This window comes from Dreissena polymorpha, chromosome 7 (genome assembly GCF_020536995.1).
Source record: "Dreissena polymorpha isolate Duluth1 chromosome 7, UMN_Dpol_1.0, whole genome shotgun sequence".
Classification (NCBI taxonomy): Eukaryota; Metazoa; Mollusca; class Bivalvia; order Myida; family Dreissenidae; genus Dreissena; species Dreissena polymorpha.
This window is the reverse complement of record NC_068361.1, coordinates 111,387,845-111,396,076: the sequence shown is the minus strand read 5'-3', so window position 1 is coordinate 111,396,076 and position 8,232 is coordinate 111,387,845.

Sequence of the window (8,232 nt, the reverse complement as noted above, 5' to 3'; positions counted from 1 at the left end):
AACGCCCAGCCAAAATTGCCTTTTACTATAATTTCTTCATTTCTACACCGATTCACTTCTAATTGAAACTGAACTTCTCTTATGACAATATGGTCAATCTCAACTATGCATGGCCCCATTACCAACCCTGGGGCGCCCCTGGGTCAAACATGCGGCGTGGGGATACGCGTCGGCCTCTGCCGCGCCATTTCTAGTTATGTTTGTCGTGCTGTACAGTGTTTTGAAACAGCTTGGAACTTAAATGTACATTGCAAGGTAAATATATTAATATAAATCATAGTAGGTTAAATACATCAATTACTATATACCATTTAATGTGCTTGTTTATATTTTATGTTTTTTTCCACAGCTGCATCTGATGCGATTACATGTTTCTCCCTTATTCAGGTATTCACGGAACGTTTTTGCCCTTTTTTGCCTAAACTGCGCGCTAAAATGCCCTTTTTGAAAGTAATGCGCCATGCCCCTTTGCCCTCCTGGGAAAAACACTATTCTATATAAGCACCGCAATGATCTTTAATACGTGAAAAGAACTCAATAAAAATCGATACAAACCGATGTAAAAATAATATTCGTAACTTGATTTTGTAATTCTTAATGGTATGACAAGATTTTAAAATAAATATGTAACAGACTTGAAAATAATTCGTAATTACGAAAATACGACCCTTATCTGGAGCTCTGCATGGGTATGCTTTGTAGTAATGTGTAGAACATCAGGAAAATACTTGAAGGTATTCTGTATATGTAATATATATTTAATATCAAAATAATAGAAGTCCTTAATTCTATAGTCGTATAACTGGTCGACATATATAATGTTATAGAAAAAGGTCTTATTGTTTGAAGTTATGTCTTTATTGTTCCATAAAATAGTTTTACTGTTGGTTTGGGTTTATAGATTATGAGTAACATTACTCATTGCGGATAGAACATTAGATAGAAACATGTTTTTGTTAGCAACTTCATGTATAATATTTTTGCTCATGTTACATTCAAAAAGTTAGGAATCACCATATTATTTTAGAATTTTCTGTTAGAATAGTTAACGTGGGATCCTCCTGCTATGTATGTATGAATCCATGTATATGTGTGTAATACTTTATGTAAATAAAAGTTGAGAGTACTTTAATAAATGTTTAAGTCTTTTAACAAAAACCTTGTATTTCTTGCAGGATAATGCTATTAAGCTCTTAAACCCTTTGATATCAGTCTGTTCCAGTAAAAAGAAATAGATAAAACATTTATAAAAAAATGAAATTGGAAGTACATATACAAGAATCTTTTGTCTGATGTTCAATTTGAACAAACAGTATTTCATGTTTGCAGCCTACATATTATTTCTAACATAACCTGAATTTCCATTAATGCGTTGTCCAAAATTTTACAGGCTCTGTGTACCCATATTGAATACAATGCTACCAGTTTGTAGCCCAAATTTAGTACAATGCTGCCCGTATGTAGCCCATATTGAGTAAAAGGGCTACCCGTCTGTAGCCCATATTGAGTAAAAGGAATGCCCATGTTGGACCTATATGGGTCCCATGTGGGCACCTATATGGGCCCCATGTGGGCTGCCAACATGGGACCCAGATGGGTAGTGCAACCGGGCTCCATATGGGCCCCACCTGGGCTGCCCCATATACTTTAATGGGGCAGCCCAGATGGGACCCATGTGGAGCCCGGTTGCACTTCCCATCTGGGTCCCATGTTGGCAGCCCACATGGGGCCCATATAGGTGCCCACATGGGACCCATATGGGTCCCATATAGATTGTTTGCTGGGCTGGTGGACGGACCGACCGACAGACCGACCGACATGAGCAAAGCAATATACCCCCTCTTCTTCGAAGGGGGGCATAAAAATCATTGGTATATATTTAAGAAATAGGACAAAGACATTCAGCTGTGAATATTACATTCATGCATACATGTGTATTCATATAATAATTATCATTAAATATAAAAAAGTAAATTTTTAATTTTCCCCTTTTCCTAAAAAACGACGTGTTTTTCCCCTTTGGACGGTACCCGCCACCATTCCCCTATAGGTGAAAAAAAAACACTGATATAATAAACATGTTTATCAATATAGTTGCGTCCCAATATTGGAAATAAATTTGATGGGGTCGCAATTTTATTTACGCTGATTTTCCAATTGTCTGTATTTTTTACCCGACTTATGAAGTGAACATACACAAAATGTCACATTTTCGAACCATTTTTATACCCCCGACTTATGAACGGGTAGACCTATGACTGCATTTTACGGTAGTTGAGATTAAGCGTATTGTCATATTAGAGAGGTTCAGTATCAATTTGAAGTGAATCGGTGTAGAAATAAAGAAATTATAGTTCAAGGCAATTTTTGGTGGGTTCGGTCTAATTTTGGATGGGAGTGAACTATGTGGGCGGAGCACCCCAGGGTTGGTAATGGGGTCATACATAGTAGAGATTGACCATATTGTCATAAGAGAGGTTCAGTATCAATTTGAAGTGAATCGGTGTAGAAATGAAGAAATTATAGTAAAAGGCAATTTTAGGTGGGCGTGGTCTAATTTTGGGTGGGCGTGGTCTATGTGGGCGGGGCGCCCCAGGGTTGGTAATGGGGCCATGCACAGTTGAGATCGACCATATTGTCATAAGAGAAGTTCAGTATCAATTTGAATTAAATTCGGTGTAGAAATGAAGAAGTTTATGTAAAATAACATTAAAAAATGAGTAAAGATCTCTGACCTGGCCCCACCCCAACCCCCATAACTTTAGACCCAGGGGTCAGATCAAAATTCCAAATAGCGCAGGGTCGCACATATGCTCATAGCTACCATGTGAGTAAGTTACAAGGTTCTAGTGCTTAAAGTGTAGGAGGAGATAGTGGCCAGGACGGACGGACAGACGGAAGACGGAGATAACCACAATATCCCCACTTTTTCTCCGAAAAGCGTGGGGATAATAACCATTAACATTGAACATATGATGTGGTAAATAGTCATGAACATCCACCCAATAAATGTTAAACAAAAAATATTAATTTACACTCACAGTTTGTATGTTAAAATCACATTGTTTTAACAAATTTTTATCTTTATAGATTGTGTTTATTTCCCTAATGTAAGTTTAGCAAAGTGTAAGAATCAATGCATAACCATATTAATATGCTACGTTTTAACAAGGGACAAAATTGTCACAAAACCAGGTTTTCATTGTGAAAAAAAAATCTGATAAATGGAGAAAACTCAAACTGAACTTTTGAAATGAACAAACAAAATTATCCCCCTTTGTAAGTTTGTTTTTAAAAAAAATCTATTTTTAGTCGTGGCGACCTTGCCATTGGAGATATTGACGTGATTCTTTCGTGCGACCCACCGTCCCATGATGGTGAACAAATGTGCCCAATGATTTTAAAATCTCACAATGAATGACATAGTTATGGCCAGGACAAGCTCATTTATGGCCATTTTTGACCTTTGAACTCAAAGTGTGACCTTGACCTTGGAGATATCGACGTAATTATTTCGCGCGACACACCGTCCAATGATGGTGAACAAATGGGCCAAATGATTTTAAAATCTGACAATGAACGACATAGTTATGACCCGGACAAGCTTGTTCCGCCCGCCCGCCAGCCCGCCAGCCAGCCCGCCCGCATTTGCCAATCTAATAACCAGTTTTTTCCTTCGGAAAACCTGGTTAAAAACCTGGTTAAAAACCTTGAAGAGCACTGTCAGACAGGAAACACTTATTATTACAATCACAAACATTGGAATTCCATCATATTGGCAACCTAAAAGTACATGTTGACTATGGATCTGTGCATTAATTTTCCTGTATCCAAATACATGACACAGACTCACCGCTTGTGGGATGTTATTTTAAAAGCAATACAATACCAGAGGTTGATGACCAAATTTTGAATTGAAGATTGTACTAACCGTTCACTATAAAGGGACTTATAGAATTGCAAAGTGTTTTTTACTCATTGATTTTTAAACAAGAGCTGTGTTTTCTAAACACAATCCCCCCTACTGCACTTTGAAGCCATACATTTGACCTTTGACCTTGAAGGATGACCTTGACCTTTCACCACTAAAAATGTGCAGCTCCATATGATACACATGCATGCCAAATATCAAGTTGCTAATTCAATATTGCAAAGTTATTGCACAAGTTTAACCAAGGTTAAAGTTTCGGGACAGAATTACAGACATACAGAATGACAGACAGGCCAAAAAAAATATACCCAAGATCATTTGATCCGGGAGCATAAAAATCATTCAGAAAGTAAGAGCTGTGTTTGTGAAAAACAATGCCCACTACTGCGCTTTTAAGCCGCACAGCAGCTATTTTAGAAACAAGATTATATTTTGAATGTAAAGGTCACAGTGACCTTGACCTTTGACCTAGTGACCTCAAAACATGTTTGTTGATAGATCTCAATGAGATGCATGCACATGTGAAGTTTAAAGAACAAAGACCCAAGATTTTTATTTTATGAGCAAGGTTAAAGTTTTGGGACAGACACACACACATTCAATGACAGACAGACAGGCCAAAAACAGTAAACCCCCCTGATCATTTACTCTGGAGGCATACAAATGAAATAAACAACTCTTTTAAGGCAAGTTTACGTACAAGATAATTGACAATATTACGTTGTTTAAAACAGTAACACTGCACTTAAAATTATTTTTCAAAATCTCCAGAGCATGTAACCAGTGTTATTATATTGATAAAAACAATCAATACAGTTTCTATCAAAGGTAAAGCTATAACAGGCGAAGATTTAAATACTGCAGTATTGCACAACAAAATCAATTCTGGCCACAATATGAATGTCAAATCAATAAGACAAGCAGGCACAAAAGAATTCTATATTTTTTAACAGATAGTTAATCAGCAATGCAATGATCCTTTAAAAAATATCCAAACTTTACATTCCAATCTTAAACTATGTATCAGCATATCTCAGCACACATAAATTGATGTACAGTGTACACAATTACAAGGGATGTTCAATTAATAATTGTTTCTTGAATTACCCATAGAGATAGCATGTTAGATTTTTCTTCAGATCATATTGGTTGCAAATCCCTTAAAAGGTCCCTGATTAAAAAGCTTTATATTTGGTTGTTTTTTTTTTAAACAAATTATGTTCATTACATAAATCATTTTTACCCCCACACTTTTTGAAAAGCGAGGGAATATTGTGGTTATCTCCACCGTTTGTCTGTCAGTCCTGGCCACTATTATCTCCTACACTATTAGCACTAGAACCTTGAAACTTACACACATGGTAGCTATGAGCATATGTGTAACGGTGCACTATTCAGAATTTTGATCTGACCCCTGACTCATAAGTTATGGGGATTGGGGTGGCGCCCAGTCAGAGATTTTCCTGCGACCACGATACGAAAAAGGCTCATACCTGCTGTGTCCCTTCAGATATTGCTGTCATATTTGGTACGCATGTGTATCTGGACAAGACCTTTCCATGCACATGAAATTTTTTACCACTGTGACCTTGACCTTGAACTTAGGGTCCGCGTTTAGATTTTGAAATCTATTATGTGGTTATCTACCCAATCAGAAGAAATGTAAGCATTTCATCGGACAAAGGAATTTTTCAACAATGAAGCTTGTGTATTGAAAACACATATAGAGTAACACAGTAGTGGCGCAGAGATGTATTTAGTAGTCAATTGCTTGTGTTAACTCATCTGTGAAATGGTTAAGCTCATCCATCTAATTTCTATACAAGGGATTATAAAAATATTGGCAAAAAGGGACACCTGTACATGAGAGAAGAAATTGAATGCAGTCAAGCATAAAAAGCATGAGAAACTCATGGAATAGAGCCTCAAGAATCTATAAAAGAGCTGAAACTTTCAATTTGTTCAATTACAATTTTAGACTCAAAACTGAAAATCTGTCAAAATGTTCAAGTGGGAAAAATGTGAGAAACAATTTAAAGCAAGATTTTCATTGTGTACAAGATTGCGATATAAACTTTCTTCTGAGACACTACTATTTAGTCAACCATTAAACCTCAAAACATAACTTTTCCAAAAAAGAAGCAAGAAGATTGGCTATAAGAGAGCATGTTCTGCCATCTCATAAAAAAATGAGGATGACATGTACATTATGGACATCAGTGAAGTTGATTCAGTATAAGATTTGTTAGGAGAGCAGGATGAGGGAGAGAAATTAGGGTATAGATTTTCATTTATCTTTTAGGTTATTTTACATTAACTTTTCTTCATTTCTACACCGAATTACTTCAAATTAATACTGAACATCTCTTATGACAATACGGTCAATCTCAACTATGTATTGCCCCATTACCAGCCCTGGGGCTCCCCTGGGTCAAATATGCGCGTGGGAATACGCGTTGGCCTCTGCCGCGCCATTTCTAGTTTATATTGTTTCATTATAAAGTAAATATGTAAAAGAACTTTTATATTTGCCATTTTTTGCTTCACCTGAACTTCAGTACATGAGGTCCATTGCAGCTGGCATTAGAGTTCTCAGAAACGCTTAATTTTTGCGTATTTGTATGCATAAATTTGAAAAAGGGCGCATGTTCAAACCAATCGAGAGTCCCTGGTACGCACGTTTTTTTGCAATAAAAATATCGAAAATTGCGTCATATCAAGCAGCTGAAATGTGCCGAAATTGTCCGCCATTCAAATTCGAACTGGTTTTCAATTTGGTTTTATTGTCAGCATAAGCATTCAAACAAAGAGCGAAACCCAGTCTGCACCATAGTAAGCGACCACGCGTGACCTTTTTGTTATGGAAGAGCGCATGCTAGCTGGGCCTATCAATATCAAGCTCGCTTACACATGAAATGACACCGTCAAATGAAAATGTGAGAATGGGTGGAGCTATCAGATAATATTGGGTCATTCGTGATTCATGCGCAGACACTGTATACATTGAATACAGTTAAGGCTGCTATTCCATCTGTCCGTATCCGCATTCGCATATCCGCCAAAAAATAGGACAAGTTGAAATGCACTGCGCTTATTCCATTCATCCGCATCCGTTTATCCGCACACGCAAAAGGCGTCTGCACAAGAACGCTCAAGTGAGCATTCTAATGCTGATGCGGAGGAGATACGGACGGCATTAAGCACGATGAGAGTAGCTGTCATCTAAAAAATCAACTGAAAAACTATCAAATTCGTGAAAAATTACCCGGAATTATGCAACCAATGCAGTTCTGCATATTGGGACCTCTGATTTTACATCAAATGTTTGGAAAAGCATAGCCAAGGCACTTAAAGAAGATGTTTCAGGCATTTACCATGTGTATTCTTTTACAGACAGATTGATGATTTGTACCGTATATCTACATAAATTCACGCTTAGCGGCTTGTCCTTCGTAATTATTATCTCAATAATTATAATGTTTATTTTTATCCATATACAAAAAAAAGATACGTTCGACGTATGCTGATGAATGGAATATAGCGTCCGCATTATGATTTTGTGGATACGGATGCGGATACGGATAGATGGAATAGTAGCCTAATATCGTCGTCTGCTTACAAAATAGCGACCGGACGCTTAATTGTATAAAGAGATTAGCAAATGAAAAAAACATGACAATACCCGTAAATAAATATTCCTAAGCTGACCACTTTTTATCTTTCTACTGAATATTTACCATATTTGAAGTACATGTAAAGAGTGGTTATTAAATAATTAGTTCTATGAGGCTTATATTACACCTTTCTGCTGATTGTTGAATTTGGCATTTGATAAAAATGTGTTATGTAAATTGTATCATGGCCACTGATTAAAACCAGACATTCAAGTAAGGACTAGTGTAATGTGGGTTTTTAATAATAAAACCTATAAGAAAGTTATGTATATTTTGCTGAAAATTTGAAGATGTGTGCAAAATGCAACTGGACTCCTACTTTTTCCTTTTGGACTCCTACTTTTTCCTTTTGGAATCCTACTTTTTCCAAGGAAGGAGTCCATGGACTCCTGTTTTAAAATCCTAGCGAGAGCCCTGATTAACCATATCTTATCTTTTATTGACTTTGTATCACAATATACATGCCAGTTCCCATGTTTCAAATTCCTCTTATTGTTGCATGCAGCATTTAATAGCCTCAACTACTTGAAATGAAAATTGTTCGGCTCTTTCATATGCATTTTTCTTGCTGTCTGCAAGCACCATTAATTTTGTTTGTTTAAAAATTCATTGTCTGACAATGTTGGG